The sequence below is a fragment of the Engystomops pustulosus genome, chromosome 7 (genome assembly GCF_040894005.1).
Source record: "Engystomops pustulosus chromosome 7, aEngPut4.maternal, whole genome shotgun sequence".
NCBI classification, from domain to species: Eukaryota; Metazoa; Chordata; class Amphibia; order Anura; family Leptodactylidae; genus Engystomops; species Engystomops pustulosus.
The window spans coordinates 140,950,435-140,967,118 of record NC_092417.1 but is presented as its reverse complement, the minus strand read 5'-3'; the positions used below and the strand labels follow the sequence as shown (position 1 = coordinate 140,967,118).

The window sequence follows — 16,684 nt, the reverse complement described above, 5'->3', positions numbered from 1 at the left end:
TGGAAATGGTTTGGCATCCCTTAGCATAGGTCCACCTTTCAAGGGTTTTCCATGCATCTTCTTGAGGCATTACTTACTGTAGGAGGCGAGGTATGACCCACTCAACCCATGACCGATCAGCAAAACTCTGCAGGCACCGACTAGGCACACTTTGTTTGGGAGTTTGTCAAAGGGAACCACGGCGCTCACCGGGACGAGGTGGCCGAGTGGTTAAGGTGATGGACTGCTAATCCATTGTGCTCTGCATGCATGGGTTCGAATCCCATCCTCGTCGATTTCTTCTGCTTCGTCCAAGCTGAAATCTTTGTTTGCTAATCCTCTTTTTACTGGACAAGCAGTGATTGTCCCCTCCATGGTGGACTTTAACTGTGACCTCTCAAGACGGCTCTTATTAAAGCTAGGAAAGACGCATATTTGTTGTGTGGCATACAAGTTACGTGGCATATCAACGGGTTAAGTCCACTCTTTTTATTTTTCATGCTTGATGGCATCCTCGGCCTTCTCATGAAGATGAAGGCCTCTTTGTCCTTTGCAGCCTTTAGCTGGTACTGATTCTAGATCCCCTGACTGGTCTACCTTTGGACTGTGTGAAAGACAAGTAAGATGTCAGACGTGAGCGAATAACTTTTTTTTGGTTTGCTTCAGAAGCTCAAAAGAGAAGAAAGAAAGGCACTGCTGAGATTCAAACTCAGGATCTCCTGTTTACTAGACAGGCGCTTTAACCAACTAAGCCACAGCGCCTTGTGATGGCAAAGCAGGCACAGCTGTGCAGCTTAAAAAAAACGCCACTGCTATCGGATGTTTCCAATTCCTGCAACCTTTCATGACCTGATGGGGTGGCTCAAACCTTCACGGTTTTTCTTTTCAGGGCTGGAAAAAGGAAGGTGAGCAGATACTAGGTAGACAACTGAGGTGTGTCCCTTTATCCGCAGTCGTTTTCCACTGCTTTCTTTAAGGGCCCACACGGTACTGGAGTTCTGTTCCATACTTGGCAGCAACTTGTAAAAGGATGAAGCTTTCAGTCATGACAATTAGAAAAGCAAAAACTTTTTGAAAAAGGCATCCACACCGACAAATTTGCAGACGACAATAGCAGCTGGAACTTCGTGGAGAGCTAGAGGTTTGCGGTTCCATAGGTGATTGAGCCGCTTCTTAGCAGAGCAAGAATTGTTACCTGCTCTGCTTTCCATGCATAAGGCAGAATAGATGGATGGAAGACATGCCAGGGATGTCTGGAAATGGTTTGGCATCCCTTAGCATAGGTCCACCTTTCAAGGGTTTTCCATGCATCTTCTTGAGGCATTACTTACTGTAGGAGGCGAGGTATGACCCACTCAGCCCATGACCGATCAGCAAAACTCTGCAGGCACCGACTAGGCACACTTTGTTTGGGAGTTTGTCAAAGGGAACCACGGCGCTCACCGGGACGAGGTGGCCGTGTGGTTAAGGCGATGGACTGCTAATCCATTGTGCTCTGCATGCATGGGTTCGAATCCCATCCTCGTTGATTTCTTCTGCTTCGTCCTAGCTGAAATCTTTGTTTGCTAATCCTCTTTTTACTGGACAAGCAGTGATTGTCCCCTCCATGGTGGACTTTAACTGTGACCTCTCAAGACGGCTCTTATTAAAGCTAGGAAAGACGCATATTTGTTGTGTGGCATACAAGTTACGTGGCATATCAACGGGTTAAGTCCACTCTTTTTATTTTTCATGCTTGATGGCATCCTCGGCCTTCTCATGAAGATGAAGGCCTCTTTGTCCTTTGCAGCCTTTAGCTGGTACTGATTCTAGATCCCCTGACTGGTCTACCTTTGGACTGTGTGAAAGACAAGTAAGATGTTAGACGTGAGCGAATAACTTTTTTTTGGTTTGCTTCAGAAGCTCAAAAGAGAAGAAAGAAAGGCACTGCTGAGATTCGAACTCAGGATCTCCTGTTTACTAGACAGGCGCTTTAACCAACTAAGCCACAGCGCCTTGTGATGGCAAAGCTGGCACAGCTGTGCAGCTTAAAAAAAACGCCACTGCTATCGGATGTTTCCAATTCCTGCAACCTTTCATGACCTGATGGGGTGGCTCAAACCTTCATGGTTTTTCTTTTCAGGGCTGGAAAAAGGAAGGTGAGCAGATACTAGGTAGACAACTGAGGTGTGTCCCTTTATCCACAGTCGTTTTCCACTGCTTTCTTTAAGGGCCCACACGGTACTGGAGTTCTGTTCCATACTTGGCAGCAACTTGTAAAAGGATGAAGCTTTCAGTCATGACAATTAGAAAAGCAAAAACTTTTTGAAAAAGGCATCCACACCGACAAATTTGCAGACGACAATAGCAGCTGGAACTTCGTGGAGAGCTAGAGGTTTGCGGTTCCATAGGTGATTGAGCCGCTTCTTAGCAGAGCAAGAATTGTTACCTGCTCTGCTTTCCATGCATAAGGCAGAATAGATGGATGGAAGACATGCCAAGGATGTCTGGAAATGGTTTGGCATCCCTTAGCATAGGTCCACCTTTCAAGGGTTTTCCATGCATCTTCTTGAGGCATTACTTACTGTAGGAGGCGAGGTATGACCCACTCAGCCCATGACCGATCAGCAAAACTCTGCAGGCACCGACTAGGCACACTTTGTTTGGGAGTTTGTCAAAGGGAACCACGGCGCTTACCAGGACGAGGTGGCCGAGTGGTTAAGGCGATGGACTGCTAATCCATTGTGCTCTGCATGCATGGGTTCGAATCCCATCCTCGTCGATTTCTTCTGCTTCGTCCAAGCTGAAATCTTTGTTTGCTAATCCTCTTTTTACTGGACAAGCAGTGATTGTCCCCTCCATGGTGGACTTTAACTGTGACCTCTCAAGACGGCTCTTATTAAAGCTAGGAAAGACGCATATTTGTTGTGTGGCATACAAGTTACGTGGCATATCAACGGGTTAAGTCCACTCTTTTTATTTTTCATGCTTGATGGCATCCTCGGCCTTCTCATGAAGATGAAGGCCTCTTTGTCCTTTGCAGCCTTTAGCTGGTACTGATTCTAGATCCCCTGACTGGTCTACCTTTGGACTGTGTGAAAGACAAGTAAGATGTCAGACGTGAGCGAATAACTTTTTTTTGGTTTGCTTCAGAAGCTCAAAAGAGAAGAAAGAAAGGCACTGCTGAGATTCGAACTCAGGATCTCCTGTTTACTAGACAGGCGCTTTAACCAACTAAGCCACAGCGCCTTGTGATGGCAAAGCTGGCACAGCTGTGCAGCTTAAAAAAAACGCCACTGCTATCGGATGTTTCCAATTCCTGCAACCTTTCATGACCTGATGGGGTGGCTCAAACCTTCACGGTTTTTCTTTTCAGGGCTGGAAAAAGGAAGGTGAGCAGATACTAGGTAGACAACTGAGGTGTGTCCCTTTATCCGCAGTCGTTTTCCACTGCTTTCTTTAAGGGCCCACACGGTACTGGAGTTCTGTTCCATACTTGGCAGCAACTTGTAAAAGGATGAAGCTTTCAGTCATGACAATTAGAAAAGCAAAAACTTTTTGAAAAAGGCATCCACACCGACAAATTTGCAGACGACAATAGCAGCTGGAACTTCGTGGAGAGCTAGAGGTTTGCGGTTCCATAGGTGATTGAGCCGCTTCTTAGCAGAGCAAGAATTGTTACCTGCTCTGCTTTCCATGCATAAGGCAGAATAGATGGATGGAAGACATGCCAGGGATGTCTGGAAATGGTTTGGCATCCCTTAGCATAGGTCCACCTTTCAAGGGTTTTCCATGCATCTTCTTGAGGCATTACTTACTGTAGGAGGCGAGGTATGACCCACTCAGCCCATGACCGATCAGCAAAACTCTGCAGGCACCGACTAGGCACACTTTGTTTGGGAGTTTGTCAAAGGGAACCACGGCGCTCACCGGGACGAGGTGGCCGAGTGGTTAAGGCGATGGACTGCTAATCCATTGTGCTCTGCATGCATGGGTTCGAATCCCATCCTCGTTGATTTCTTCTGCTTCGTCCAAGCTGAAATCTTTGTTTGCTAATCCTCTTTTTACTGGACAAGCAGTGATTGTCCCCTCCATGGTGGACTTTAACTGTGACCTCTCAAGACGGCTCTTATTAAAGCTAGGAAAGACGCATATTTGTTGTGTGGCATACAAGTTACGTGGCATATCAACGGGTTAAGTCCACTCTTTTTATTTTTCATGCTTGATGGCATCCTCGGCCTTCTCATGAAGATGAAGGCCTCTTTGTCCTTTGCAGCCTTTAGCTGGTACTGATTCTAGATCCCCTGACTGGTCTACCTTTGGACTGTGTGAAAGACAAGTAAGATGTCAGACGTGAGCGAATAACTTTTTTTTGGTTTGCTTCAGAAGCTCAAAAGAGAAGAAAGAAAGGCACTGCTGAGATTCGAACTCAGGATCTCCTGTTTACTAGACAGGCGCTTTAACCAACTAAGCCACAGCGCCTTGTGATGGCAAAGCTGGCACAGCTGTGCAGCTTAAAAAAAACGCCACTGCTATCGGATGTTTCCAATTCCTGCAACCTTTCATGACCTGATGGGGTGGCTCAAACCTTCATGGTTTTTCTTTTCAGGGCTGGAAAAAGGAAGGTGAGCAGATACTAGGTAGACAACTGAGGTGTGTCCCTTTATCCGCAGTCGTTTTCCACTGCTTTCTTTAAGGGCCCACACGGTACTGGAGTTCTGTTCCATACTTGGCAGCAACTTGTAAAAGGATGAAGCTTTCAGTCATGACAATTAGAAAAGCAAAAACTTTTTGAAAAAGGCATCCACACCGACAAATTTGCAGACGACAATAGCAGCTGGAACTTCGTGGAGAGCTAGAGGTTTGCGGTTCCATAGGTGATTGAGCCGCTTCTTAGCAGAGCAAGAATTGTTACCTGCTCTGCTTTCCATGCATAAGGCAGAATAGATGGATGGAAGACATGCCAGGGATGTCTGGAAATGGTTTGGCATCCCTTAGCATAGGTCCACCTTTCAAGGGTTTTCCATGCATCTTCTTGAGGCATTACTTACTGTAGGAGGCGAGGTATGACCCACTCAGCCCATGACCGATCAGCAAAACTCTGCAGGCACCGACTAGGCACACTTTGTTTGGGAGTTTGTCAAAGGGAACCACGGCGCTCACCAGGACGAGGTGGCCGAGTGGTTAAGGCGATGGACTGCTAATCCATTGTGCTCTGCATGCATGGGTTCGAATCCCATCCTCGTCGATTTCTTCTGCTTCGTCTAAGCTGAAATCTTTGTTTGCTAATCCTCTTTTTACTGGACAAGCAGTGATTGTCCCCTCCATGGTGGACTTTAACTGTGACCTCTCAAGACGGCTCTTATTAAAGCTCGGAAAGACGCATATTTGTTGTGTGGCATACAAGTTACGTGGCATATCAACGGGTTAAGTCCACTCTTTTTATTTTTCATGCTTGATGGCATCCTCGGCCTTCTCATGAAGATGAAGGCCTCTTTGTCCTTTGCAGCCTTTAGCTGGTACTGATTCTAGATCCCCTGACTGGTCTACCTTAGGACTGTGTGAAAGACAAGTAAGATGTCAGACGTGAGCGAATAACTTTTTTTTGGTTTGCTTCAGAAGCTCAAAAGAGAAGAAAGAAAGGCACTGCTGAGATTCGAACTCAGGATCTCCTGTTTACTAGACAGGCACTTTAACCAACTAAGCCACAGCGCCTTGTGATGGCAAAGCTGGCACAGCTGTGCAGCTTAAAAAAAACGCCACTGCTATCGGATGTTTCCAATTCCTGCAACCTTTCATGACCTGATGGGGTGGCTCAAACCTTCATGGTTTTTCTTTTCAGGGCTGGAAAAAGGAAGGTGAGCAGATACTAGGTAGACAACTGAGGTGTGTCCCTTTATCCGCAGTCGTTTTCCACTGCTTTCTTTAAGGGCCCACACGGTACTGGAGTTCTGTTCCATACTTGGCAGCAACTTGTAAAAGGATGAAGCTTTCAGTCATGACAATTAGAAAAGCAAAAACTTTTTGAAAAAGGCATCCACACCGACAAATTTGCAGACGACAATAGCAGCTGGAACTTCGTGGAGAGCTAGAGGTTTGCGGTTCCATAGGTGATTGAGCCGCTTCTTAGCAGAGCAAGAATTGTTACCTGCTCTGCTTTCCATGCATAAGGCAGAATAGATGGATGGAAGACATGCCAGGGATGTCTGGAAATGGTTTGGCATCCCTTAGCATAGGTCCACCTTTCAAGGGTTTTCCATGCATCTTCTTGAGGCATTACTTACTGTAGGAGGCGAGGTATGACCCACTCAGCCCATGACCGATCAGCAAAACTCTGCAGGCACCGACTAGGCACACTTTGTTTGGGAGTTTGTCAAAGGGAACCACGGCGCTCACCAGGACGAGGTGGCCGAGTGGTTAAGGTGATGGACTGCTAATCCATTGTGCTCTGCATGCATGGGTTCGAATCCCATCCTCGTCGATTTCTTCTGCTTCGTCCAAGCTGAAATCTTTGTTTGCTAATCCTCTTTTTACTGGACAAGCAGTGATTGTCCCCTCCATGGTGGACTTTAACTGTGACCTCTCAAGATGGCTCTTATTAAAGCTAGGAAAGACGCATATTTGTTGTGTGGCATACAAGTTACGTGGCATATCAACGGGTTAAGTCCACTCTTTTTATTTTTCATGCTTGATGGCATCCTCGGCCTTCTCGTAAAGATGAAGGCCTCTTTGTCCTTTGCAGCCTTTAGCTGGTACTGATTCTAGATCCCCTGACTGGTCTACCTTAGGACTGTGTGAAAGACAAGTAAGATGTCAGACGTGAGCGAATAACTTTTTTTTGGTTTGCTTCAGAAGCTCAAAAGAGAAGAAAGAAAGGCACTGCTGAGATTCGAACTCAGGATCTCCTGTTTACTAGACGGGCGCTTTAACCAACTAAGCCACAGCGCCTTGTGATGGCAACGCTGGCACAGCTGTGCAGCTTAAAAAAAACGCCACTGCTATTGGATGTTTCCAATTCCTGCAACCTTTCATGACCTGATGGGGTGGCTCAAACCTTCATGGTTTTTCTTTTCAGGGCTGGAAAAAGGAAGGTGAGCAGATACTAGGTAGACAACTGAGGTGTGTCCCTTTATCCGCAGTCGTTTTCCACTGCTTTCTTTAAGGGCCCACACGGTACTGGAGTTCTGTTCCATACTTGGCAGCAACTTGTAAAAGGATGAAGCTTTCAGTCATGACAATTAGAAAAGCAAAAACTTTTTGAAAAAGGCATCCACACCGACAAATTTGCAGACGACAATAGCAGCTGGAACTTCGTGGAGAGCTAGAGGTTTGCGGTTCCATAGGTGATTGAGCCGCTTCTTAGCAGAGCAAGAATTGTTACCTGCTCTGCTTTCCATGCATAAGGCAGAATAGATGGATGGAAGACATGCCAGGGATGTCTGGAAATGGTTTGGCATCCCTTAGCATAGGTCCACCTTTCAAGGGTTTTCCATGCATCTTCTTGAGGCATTACTTACTGTAGGAGGCGAGGTATGACCCACTCAGCCCATGACCGATCAGCAAAACTCTGCAGGCACCGACTAGGCACACTTTGTTTGGGAGTTTGTCAAAGGGAACCACGGCGCTCACCGGGACGAGGTGGCCGAGTGGTTAAGGCGATGGACTGCTAATCCATTGTGCTCTGCATGCATGGGTTCGAATCCCATCCTCATCGATTTCTTCTGCTTCGTCCAAGCTGAAATCTTTGTTTGCTAATCCTCTTTTTACTGGACAAGCAGTGATTGTCCCCTCCATGGTGGACTTTAACTGTGACCTCTCAAGACGGCTCTTATTAAAGCTAGGAAAGACGCATATTTGTTGTGTGGCATACAAGTTACGTGGCATATCAACGGGTTAAGTCCACTCTTTTTATTTTTCATGCTTGATGGCATCCTCGGCCTTCTCATGAAGATGAAGGCCTCTTTGTCCTTTGAAGCCTTTAGCTGGTACTGATTCTAGATCCCCTGACTGGTCTACCTTAGGACTGTGTGAAAGACAAGTAAGATGTCAGACGTGAGCGAATAACTTTTTTTTGGTTTGCTTCAGAAGCTCAAAAGAGAAGAAAGAAAGGCACTGCTGAGATTCGAACTCAGGATCTCCTGTTTACTAGACGGGCGCTTTAACCAACTAAGCCACAGCGCCATGTGATGGCAACGCTGGCACAGCTGTGCAGCTTAAAAAAAACGCCACTGCTATTGGATGTTTCCAATTCCTGCAACCTTTCATGACCTGATGGGGTGGCTCAAACCTTCATGGTTTTTCTTTTCAGGGTTGGAAAAAGGAAGGTGAGCAGATACTAGGTAGACAACTGAGGTGTGTCCCTTTATCCGCAGTCGTTTTCCACTGCTTTCTTTAAGGGCCCACACGGTACTGGAGTTCTGTTCCATACTTGGCAGCAACTTGTAAAAGGATGAAGCTTTCAGTCATGACAATTAGAAAAGCAAAAACTTTTTGAAAAAGGCATCCACACCGACAAATTTGCAGACGACAATAGCAGCTGGAACTTCGTGGAGAGCTAGAGGTTTGCGGTTCCATAGGTGATTGAGCCGCTTCTTAGCAGAGCAAGAATTGTTACCTGCTCTGCTTTCCATGCATAAGGCAGAATAGATGGATGGAAGACATGCCAGGGATGTCTGGAAATGGTTTGGCATCCCTTAGCATAGGTCCACCTTTCAAGGGTTTTCCATGCATCTTCTTGAGGCATTACTTACTGTAGGAGGCGAGGTATGACCCACTCAGCCCATGACCGATCAGCAAAACTCTGCAGGCACCGACTAGGCACACTTTGTTTGGGAGTTTGTCAAAGGGAACCACGGCGCTCACCTGGACGAGGTGGCCGAGTGGTTAAGGCGATGGACTGCTAATCCATTGTGCTCTGCATGCATGGGTTCGAATCCCATCCTCGTCGATTTCTTCTGCTTCGTCCAAGCTGAAATCTTTGTTTGCTAATCCTCTTTTTACTGGACAAGCAGTGATTGTCCCCTCCATGGTGGACTTTAACTGTGACCTCTCAAGACGGCTCTTATTAAAGCTAGGAAAGACGCATATTTGTTGTGTGGCATACAAGTTACGTGGCGTATCAACGGGTTAAGTCCACTCTTTTTATTTTTCATGCTTGATGGCATCCTCGGCCTTCTCATGAAGATGAAGGCCTCTTTGTCCTTCGCAGCCATTAGCTGGTACTGATTCTAGATCCCCTGACTGGTCTACCTTAGGACTGTGTGAAAGACAAGTAAGATGTCAGACGTGAGCGAATAACTTTTTTTTGGTTTGCTTCAGAAGCTCAAAAGAGAAGAAAGAAAGGCACTGCTGAGATTCGAACTCAGGATCTCCTGTTTACTAGACAGGCGCTTTAACCAACTAAGCCACAGCGCCTTGTGATGGAAACGCTGGCACAGCTGTGCAGCTTAAAAAAAATGCCACTGCTATTGGATGTTTCCAATTCCTGCAACCTTTCATGACCTGATGGGGTGGCTCAAACCTTCATGGTTTTTCTTTTCAGGGCTGGAAAAAGGAAGGTGAGCAGATACTAGGTAGACAACTGAGGTGTGTCCCTTTATCCGCAGTCGTTTTCCACTGCTTTCTTTAAGGGCCCACACGGTACTGGAGTTCTGTTCCATACTTGGCAGCAACTTGTAAAAGGATGAAGCTTTCAGTCATGACAATTAGAAAAGCAAAAACTTTTTGAAAAAGGCATCCACACCGACAAATTTGCAGACTACAATAGCAGCTGGAACTTCGTGGAGAGCTAGAGGTTTGCGGTTCCATAGGTGATTGAGCCGCTTCTTAGCAGAGCAAGAATTGTTACCTGCTCTGCTTTCCATGCATAAGGCAGAATAGATGGATGGAAGACATGCCAGGGATGTCTGGAAATGGTTTGGCATCCCTTAGCATAGGTCCACCTTTCAAGGGTTTTCCATGCATCTTCTTGAGGCATTACTTACTGTAGGAGGCGAGGTATGACCCACTCAGCCCATGACCGATCAGCAAAACTCTGCAGGCACCGACTAGGCACACTTTGTTTGGGAGTTTGTCAAAGGGAACCACGGCGCTCACCGGGACGAGGTGGCCGAGTGGTTAAGGCGATGGACTGCTAATCCATTGTGCTCTGCATGCATGGGTTCGAATCCCATCCTCGTCGATTTCTTCTGCTTCGTCCAAGCTGAAATCTTTGTTTGCTAATCCTCTTTTTACTGGACAAGCAGTGATTGTCCCCTCCATGGTGGACTTTAACTGTGACCTCTCAAGACGGCTCTTATTAAAGCTAGGAAAGACGCATATTTGTTGTGTGGCATACAAGTTACGTGGCATATCAACGGGTTAAGTCCACTCTTTTTATTTTTCATGCTTGATGGCATCCTCGGCCTTCTCATGAAGATGAAGGCCTCTTTGTCCTAAGCAGCCTTTAGCTGGTACTGATTCTAGATCCCCTGACTGGTCTACCTTAGGACTGTGTGAAAGACAAGTAAGATGTCAGACGTGAGCGAATAACTTTTTTTTGGTTTGCTTCAGAAGCTCAAAAGAGAAGAAAGAAAGGCACTGCTGAGATTCGAACTCAGGATCTCCTGTTTACTAGACAGGCGCTTTAACCAACTAAGCCACAGCGCCTTGTGATGGCAAAGCTGGCACAGCTGTGCAGCTTAAAAAAAACGCCACTGCTTTAGGATGTTTCCAATTCCTGCAACCTTTCATGACCTGATGGGGTGGCTCAAACCTTCATGGTTTTTCTTTTCAGGGCTGGAAAAAGGAAGGTGAGCAGATACTAGGTAGACAACTGAGGTGTGTCCCTTTATCCGCAGTCGTTTTCCACTGCTTTCTTTAAGGGCCCACACGGTACTGGAGTTCTGTTCCATACTTGGCAGCAACTTGTAAAAGGATGAAGCTTTCAGTCATGACAATTAGAAAAGCAAAAACTTTTTGAAAAAGGCATCCACACCGACAAATTTGCAGACGACAATAGCAGCTGGAACTTCGTGGAGAGCTAGAGGTTTGCGGTTCCATAGGTGATTGAGCCGCTTCTTAGCAGAGCAAGAATTGTTACCTGCTCTGCTTTCCATGCATAAGGCAGAATAGATGGATGGAAGACATGCCAGGGATGTCTGGAAATGGTTTGGCATCCCTTAGCATAGGTCCACCTTTCAAGGGTTTTCCATGCATCTTCTTGAGGCATTACTTACTGTAGGAGGCGAGGTATGACCCACTCAGCCCATGACCGATCAGCAAAACTCTGCAGGCACCGACTAGGCACACTTTGTTTGGGAGTTTGTCAAAGGGAACCACGGCGCTCACCTGGACGAGGTGGCCGAGTGGTTAAGGCGATGGAATGCTAATGCATTGTGCTCTGCATGCATGGGTTCGAATCCCATCCTCGTCGATTTCTTCTGCTTCGTCCAAGCTGAAATCTTTGTTTGCTAATCCTCTTTTTACTGGACAAGCAGTGATTGTCCCCTCCATGGTAGACTTTAACTGTGACCTCTCAAGACGGCTCTTATTAAAGCTAGGAAAGAGGCATATTTGTTGTGTGGCATACAAGTTACGTGGCATATCAACGGGTTAAGTCCACTCTTTTTATTTTTCATGCTTGATGGCATCCTCGGTTTTCTCATGAAGATGAAGGCCTCTTTGTCCTTTGCAGCCTTTAGCTGGTACTGATTCTAGATCCCCTGACTGGTCTACCTTTGGACTGTGTGAAAGACAAGTAAGATGTCAGACGTGAGCGAATAACTTTTTTTTGGTTTGCTTCAGAAGCTCAAAAGAGAAGAAAGAAAGGCACTGCTGAGATTCGAACTCAGGATCTCCTGTTTACTAGACAGGCGCTTTAACCAACTAAGCCACAGCGCCTTGAGATGGCACAGCTGGCACAGCTGTGCAGCTTAAAAAAAACGCCACTGCTATCGGATGTTTCCAATTCCTGCAACCTTTCATGACCTGATGGGGTGGCTCAAACCTTCATGGTTTTTCTTTTCAGGGCTGGAAAAAGGAAGGTGAGCAGATACTAGGTAGACAACTGAGGTGTGTCCCTTTATCCGCAGTCGTTTTCCACTGCTTTCTTTAAGGGCCCACACGGTACTGGAGTTCTGTTCCATACTTGGCAGCAACTTGTAAAAGGATGAAGCTTTCAGTCATGACAATTAGAAAAGCAAAAACTTTTTGAAAAAGGCATCCACACCGACACATTTGCAGACGACAATAGCAGCTGGAACTTCGTGGAGAGCTAGAGGTTTGCGGTTCCATAGGTGATTGAGCCGCTTCTTAGCAGAGCAAGAATTGTTACCTGCTCTGCTTTCCATGCATAAGGCAGAATAGATGGATGGAAGACATGCCAGGGATGTCTGGAAATGGTTTGGCATCCCTTAGCATAGGTCCACCTTTCAAGGGTTTTCCATGCATCTTCTTGAGGCATTACTTACTGTAGGAGGCGAGGTATGACCCACTTAGCCCATGACCGATCAGCAAAACTCTGCAGGCACCGACTAGGCACACTTTGTTTGGGAGTTTGTCAAAGGGAACCACGGCGCTCACCTGGACGAGGTGGCCGAGTGGTTAAGGCGATGGACTGCTAATCCATTGTGCTCTGCATGCATGGGTTCGAATCCCATCCTTGTTGATTTCTTCTGCTTCGTCCAAGCTGAAATCTTTGTTTGCTAATCCTCTTTTTACTGGACAAGCAGTGATTGTCCCCTCCATGGTGGACTTTAACTGTGACCTCTCAAGACGGCTCTTATTAAAGCTAGGAAAGACGCATATTTGTTGTGTGGCATACAAGTTACGTGGCATATCAACGGGTTAAGTCCACTCTTTTTATTTTTCATGCTTGATGGCATCCTCGGCCTTCTCATGAAGATGAAGGCCTCTTTGTCCTTTGCAGGCTTTAGCTGGTACTGATTCTAGATCCCCTGACTGGTCTACCTTAGGACTGTGTGAAAGACAAGTAAGATGTCAGACGTGAGCGAATAACTTTTTTTTGGTTTGCTTCAGAAGCTCAAAAGAGAAGAAAGAAAGGCACTGCTGAGATTCGAACTCAGGATCTCCTGTTTACTAGACGGGCGCTTTAACCATCTAAGCCACAGCGCCTTGTGATGGCAAAGCTGGCACAGCTGTGCAGCTTAAAAAAAACGCCACTGCTATTGGATGTTTCCAATTCCTGCAACCTTTCATGACCTGATGGGGTGGCTCAAACCTTCATGGTTTTTCTTTTCAGGGCTGGAAAAAGGAAGGTGAGCAGATACTAGGTAGACAACTGAGGTGTGTCCCTTTATCCGCAGTCGTTTTCCACTGCTTTCTTTAAGGGCCCACACGGTACTGGAGTTCTGTTCCATACTTGGCAGCAACTTGTAAAAGGATGAAGCTTTCAGTCATGACAATTAGAAAAGCAAAAACTTTTTGAAAAAGGCATCCACACCGACAAATTTGCAGACGACAATAGCAGCTGGAACTTCGTGGAGAGCTAGAGGTTTGCGGTTCCATAGGTGATTGAGCCGCTTCTTAGCAGAGCAAGAATTGTTACCTGCTCTGCTTTCCATGCATAAGGCAGAATAGATGGATGGAAGACATGCCAGGGATGTCTGGAAATGGTTTGGCATCCCTTAGCATAGGTCCACCTTTCAAGGGTTTTCCATGCATCTTCTTGAGGCATTACTTACTGTAGGAGGCGAGGTATGACCCACTCAGCCCATGACCGATCAGCAAAACTCTGCAGGCACCGACTAGGCACACTTTGTTTGGGAGTTTGTCAAAGGGAACCACGGCGCTCACCAGGACGAGGTGGCCGAGTGGTTAAGGCGATGGACAGCTAATCCATTGTGCTCTGCATGCATGGGTTCGAATCCCATCCTCGTCGATTTCTTCTGCTTCGTCCAAGCTGAAATCTTTGTTTGCTAATCCTCTTTTTACTGGACAAGCAGTGATTGTCCCCTCCATGGTGGACTTTAACTGTGACCTCTCAAGACGGCTCTTATTAAAGCTAGGAAAGACGCATATTTGTTGTGTGGCATACAAGTTACGTGGCATATCAACGGGTTAAGTCCACTCTTTTTATTTTTCATGCTTGATGGCATCCTCGGCCTTCTCATGAAGATGAAGGCCTCTTTGTCCTTTGCAGCCTTTAGCTGGTACTGATTCTAGATCCCCTGACTGGTCTACCTTAGGACTGTGTGAAAGACAAGTAAGATGTCAGACGTGAGCGAATAACTTTTTTTTGGTTTGCTTCAGAAGCTCAAAAGAGAAGAAAGAAAGGCACTGCTGAGATTCGAACTCAGGATCTCCTGTTTACTAGACAGGCGCTTCAACCAACTAAGCCACAGCGCCTTGTGATGGTAAAGCTGGCACAGCTGTGCAGCTTAAAAAAAACGCCACTGCTATCGGATGTTTCCAATTCCTGCAACCTTTCATGACCTGATGGGGTGGCTCAAACCTTCATGGTTTTTCTTTTCAGGGCTGGAAAAAGGAAGGTGAGCAGATACTAGGTAGACAACTGAGGTGTGTCCCTTTATCCGCAGTCGTTTTCCACTGCTTTCTTTAAGGGCCCACACGGTACTGGAGTTCTGTTCCATACTTGGCAGCAACTTGTAAAAGGATGAAGCTTTCAGTCATGACAATTAGAAAAGCAAAAACTTTTTGAAAAAGGCATCCACACCGACACATTTGCAGACGACAATAGCAGCTGGAACTTCGTGGAGAGCTAGAGGTTTGCGGTTCCATAGGTGATTGAGCCGCTTCTTAGCAGAGCAAGAATTGTTACCTGCTCTGCTTTCCATGCATAAGGCAGAATAGATGGATGGAAGACATGCCAGGGATGTCTGGAAATGGTTTGGCATCCCTTAGCATAGGTCCACCTTTCAAGGGTTTTCCATGCATCTTCTTGAGGCATTACTTACTGTAGGAGGCGAGGTATGACCCACTCAGCCCATGACCGATCAGCAAAACTCTGCAGGCACTGACTAGGCACACTTTGTTTGGGAGTTTGTCAAAGGGAACCACGGCGCTCACCTGGACGAGGTGGCCGAGTGGTTAAGGCGATGGACTGCTAATCCATTGTGCTCTGCATGCATGGGTTCGAATCCCATCCTCGTGGTTTTCTTCTGCTTCGTCCAAGCTTAAATCTTTGTTTGCTAATCCTCTTTTTACTGGACAAGCAGTGATTGTCCCCTCCATGGTGGACTTTAACTGTGACCTCTCAAGACGGCTCTTATTAAAGCTAGGAAAGACGCATATTTGTTGTGTGGCATACAAGTTACGTGGCATATCAACGGGTTAAGTCCACTCTTTTTATTTTTCATGCTTGATGGCATCCTCGGCCTTCTCATGAAGATGAAGGCCTCTTTGTCCTTTGCAGCCTTTAGCTGGTACTGATTCTAGATCCCCTGACTGGTCTACCTTAGGACTGTGTGAAAGACAAGTAAGATGTCAGACGTGAGCGAATAACTTTTTTTTGGTTTGCTTCAGAAGCTCAAAAGAGAAGAAAGAAAGGCACTGCCGAGATTCGAACTCAGGATCTCCTGTTTACTAGACAGGCGCTTTAACCAACTAAGCCACAGCGCCTTGTGATGGCAAAGCTGGCACAGCTGTGCAGCTTAAAAAAAACGCCACTGCTATCGGATGTTTCCAATTCCTGCAACCTTTCATGACCTGATGGGGTGGCTCAAACCTTCATGGTTTTTCTTTTCAGGGCTGGAAAAAGGAAGGTGAGCAGATACTAGGTAGACAACTGAGGTGTGTCCCTTTATCCGCAGTCGTTTTCCACTGCTTTCTTTAAGGGCCCACACGGTACTGGAGTTCTGTTCCATACTTGGCAGCAACTTGTAAAAGGATGAAGCTTTCAGTCATGACAATTAGAAAAGCAAAAACTTTTTGAAAAAGGCATCCACACCGACAAATTTGCAGACGACAATAGCAGCTGGAACTTCGTGGAGAGCTAGAGGTTTGCGGTTCCATAGGTGATTGAGCCGCTTCTTAGCAGAGCAAGAATTGTTACCTGCTCTGCTTTCCATGCATAAGGCAGAATAGATGGATGGAAGACATGCCAGGGATGTCTGGAAATGGTTTGGCATCCCTTAGCATAGGTCCACCTTTCAAGGGTTTTCCATGCATCTTCTTGAGGCATTACTTACTGTAGGAGGCGAGGTATGACCCACTCAGCCCATGACCGATCAGCAAAACTCTGCAGGCACCGACTAGGCACACTTTGTTTGGGAGTTTGTGAAAGGGAACCACGGCGCTCACCAGGACGAGGTGGCCGAGTGGTTAAGGCGATGGACTGCTAATCCATTGTGCTCTGCATGCATGGGTTCGAATCCCATCCTCGTCGATTTCTTCTGCTTCGTCCAAGCTGAAATCTTTGTTTGCTAATCCTCTTTTTACTGGACAAGCAGTGATTGTCCCCTCCATGGTGGACTTTAACTGTGACCTCTCAAGACGGCTCTTATTAAAGCTAGGAAAGACGCATATTTGTTGTGTGGCATACAAGTTACGTGGCATATCAACGGGCTAAGTCCACTCTTTTTATTTTTCATGCTTGATGGCATCCTCGGCCTTCTCATGAAGATGAAGGCCTCTTTGTCCTTTGCAGCCTTTAGCTGGTACTGATTCTAGATCCCCTGACTGGTCTACCTTAGGACTGTGTGAAAGACAAGTAAGATGTCAGACGTGAGCGAATAACTTTTTTTTGGTTTGCTTCAGAAGCTCAAAA

At 46.4% G+C, this 16,684-nt stretch overlaps 13 non-coding genes across 13 annotated transcripts; 5 read left to right on the top strand and 8 right to left on the bottom strand.

Annotated features, from left to right (window-relative positions):
• Window positions 1-1,900: 1,900 nt before the first annotated feature.
• On the bottom strand, window positions 1,901-1,974 carry TRNAT-AGU (transfer RNA threonine (anticodon AGU)). The gene has a single exon. It is a non-coding gene; the product is annotated as a tRNA-Thr (tRNA).
• A 684-nt stretch (window positions 1,975-2,658) lies between these two features.
• On the top strand, window positions 2,659-2,740 carry TRNAS-GCU (transfer RNA serine (anticodon GCU)). Its single transcript has one exon. It is a non-coding gene; the product is annotated as a tRNA-Ser (tRNA).
• A 393-nt stretch (window positions 2,741-3,133) lies between these two features.
• Window positions 3,134-3,207, bottom strand: TRNAT-AGU (transfer RNA threonine (anticodon AGU)). Its single transcript has one exon. It is a non-coding gene; the product is annotated as a tRNA-Thr (tRNA).
• A 1,159-nt stretch (window positions 3,208-4,366) lies between these two features.
• Window positions 4,367-4,440, bottom strand: TRNAT-AGU (transfer RNA threonine (anticodon AGU)). The gene has a single exon. It is a non-coding gene; the product is annotated as a tRNA-Thr (tRNA).
• A 684-nt stretch (window positions 4,441-5,124) lies between these two features.
• Window positions 5,125-5,206, top strand: TRNAS-GCU (transfer RNA serine (anticodon GCU)). The gene has a single exon. It is a non-coding gene; the product is annotated as a tRNA-Ser (tRNA).
• Window positions 5,207-5,599: 393 nt separating this feature from the next.
• TRNAT-AGU (transfer RNA threonine (anticodon AGU)) lies at window positions 5,600-5,673 on the bottom strand. Its single transcript has one exon. It is a non-coding gene; the product is annotated as a tRNA-Thr (tRNA).
• Window positions 5,674-8,823: 3,150 nt separating this feature from the next.
• Window positions 8,824-8,905, top strand: TRNAS-GCU (transfer RNA serine (anticodon GCU)). Its single transcript has one exon. It is a non-coding gene; the product is annotated as a tRNA-Ser (tRNA).
• Window positions 8,906-9,298: 393 nt separating this feature from the next.
• On the bottom strand, window positions 9,299-9,372 carry TRNAT-AGU (transfer RNA threonine (anticodon AGU)). The gene has a single exon. It is a non-coding gene; the product is annotated as a tRNA-Thr (tRNA).
• A 684-nt stretch (window positions 9,373-10,056) lies between these two features.
• On the top strand, window positions 10,057-10,138 carry TRNAS-GCU (transfer RNA serine (anticodon GCU)). Its single transcript has one exon. It is a non-coding gene; the product is annotated as a tRNA-Ser (tRNA).
• A 393-nt stretch (window positions 10,139-10,531) lies between these two features.
• TRNAT-AGU (transfer RNA threonine (anticodon AGU)) lies at window positions 10,532-10,605 on the bottom strand. The gene has a single exon. It is a non-coding gene; the product is annotated as a tRNA-Thr (tRNA).
• Window positions 10,606-11,764: 1,159 nt separating this feature from the next.
• TRNAT-AGU (transfer RNA threonine (anticodon AGU)) lies at window positions 11,765-11,838 on the bottom strand. Its single transcript has one exon. It is a non-coding gene; the product is annotated as a tRNA-Thr (tRNA).
• A 3,625-nt stretch (window positions 11,839-15,463) lies between these two features.
• TRNAT-AGU (transfer RNA threonine (anticodon AGU)) lies at window positions 15,464-15,537 on the bottom strand. The gene has a single exon. It is a non-coding gene; the product is annotated as a tRNA-Thr (tRNA).
• Window positions 15,538-16,221: 684 nt separating this feature from the next.
• TRNAS-GCU (transfer RNA serine (anticodon GCU)) lies at window positions 16,222-16,303 on the top strand. The gene has a single exon. It is a non-coding gene; the product is annotated as a tRNA-Ser (tRNA).
• The last annotated feature ends 381 nt before the right edge of the window (window positions 16,304-16,684 follow it).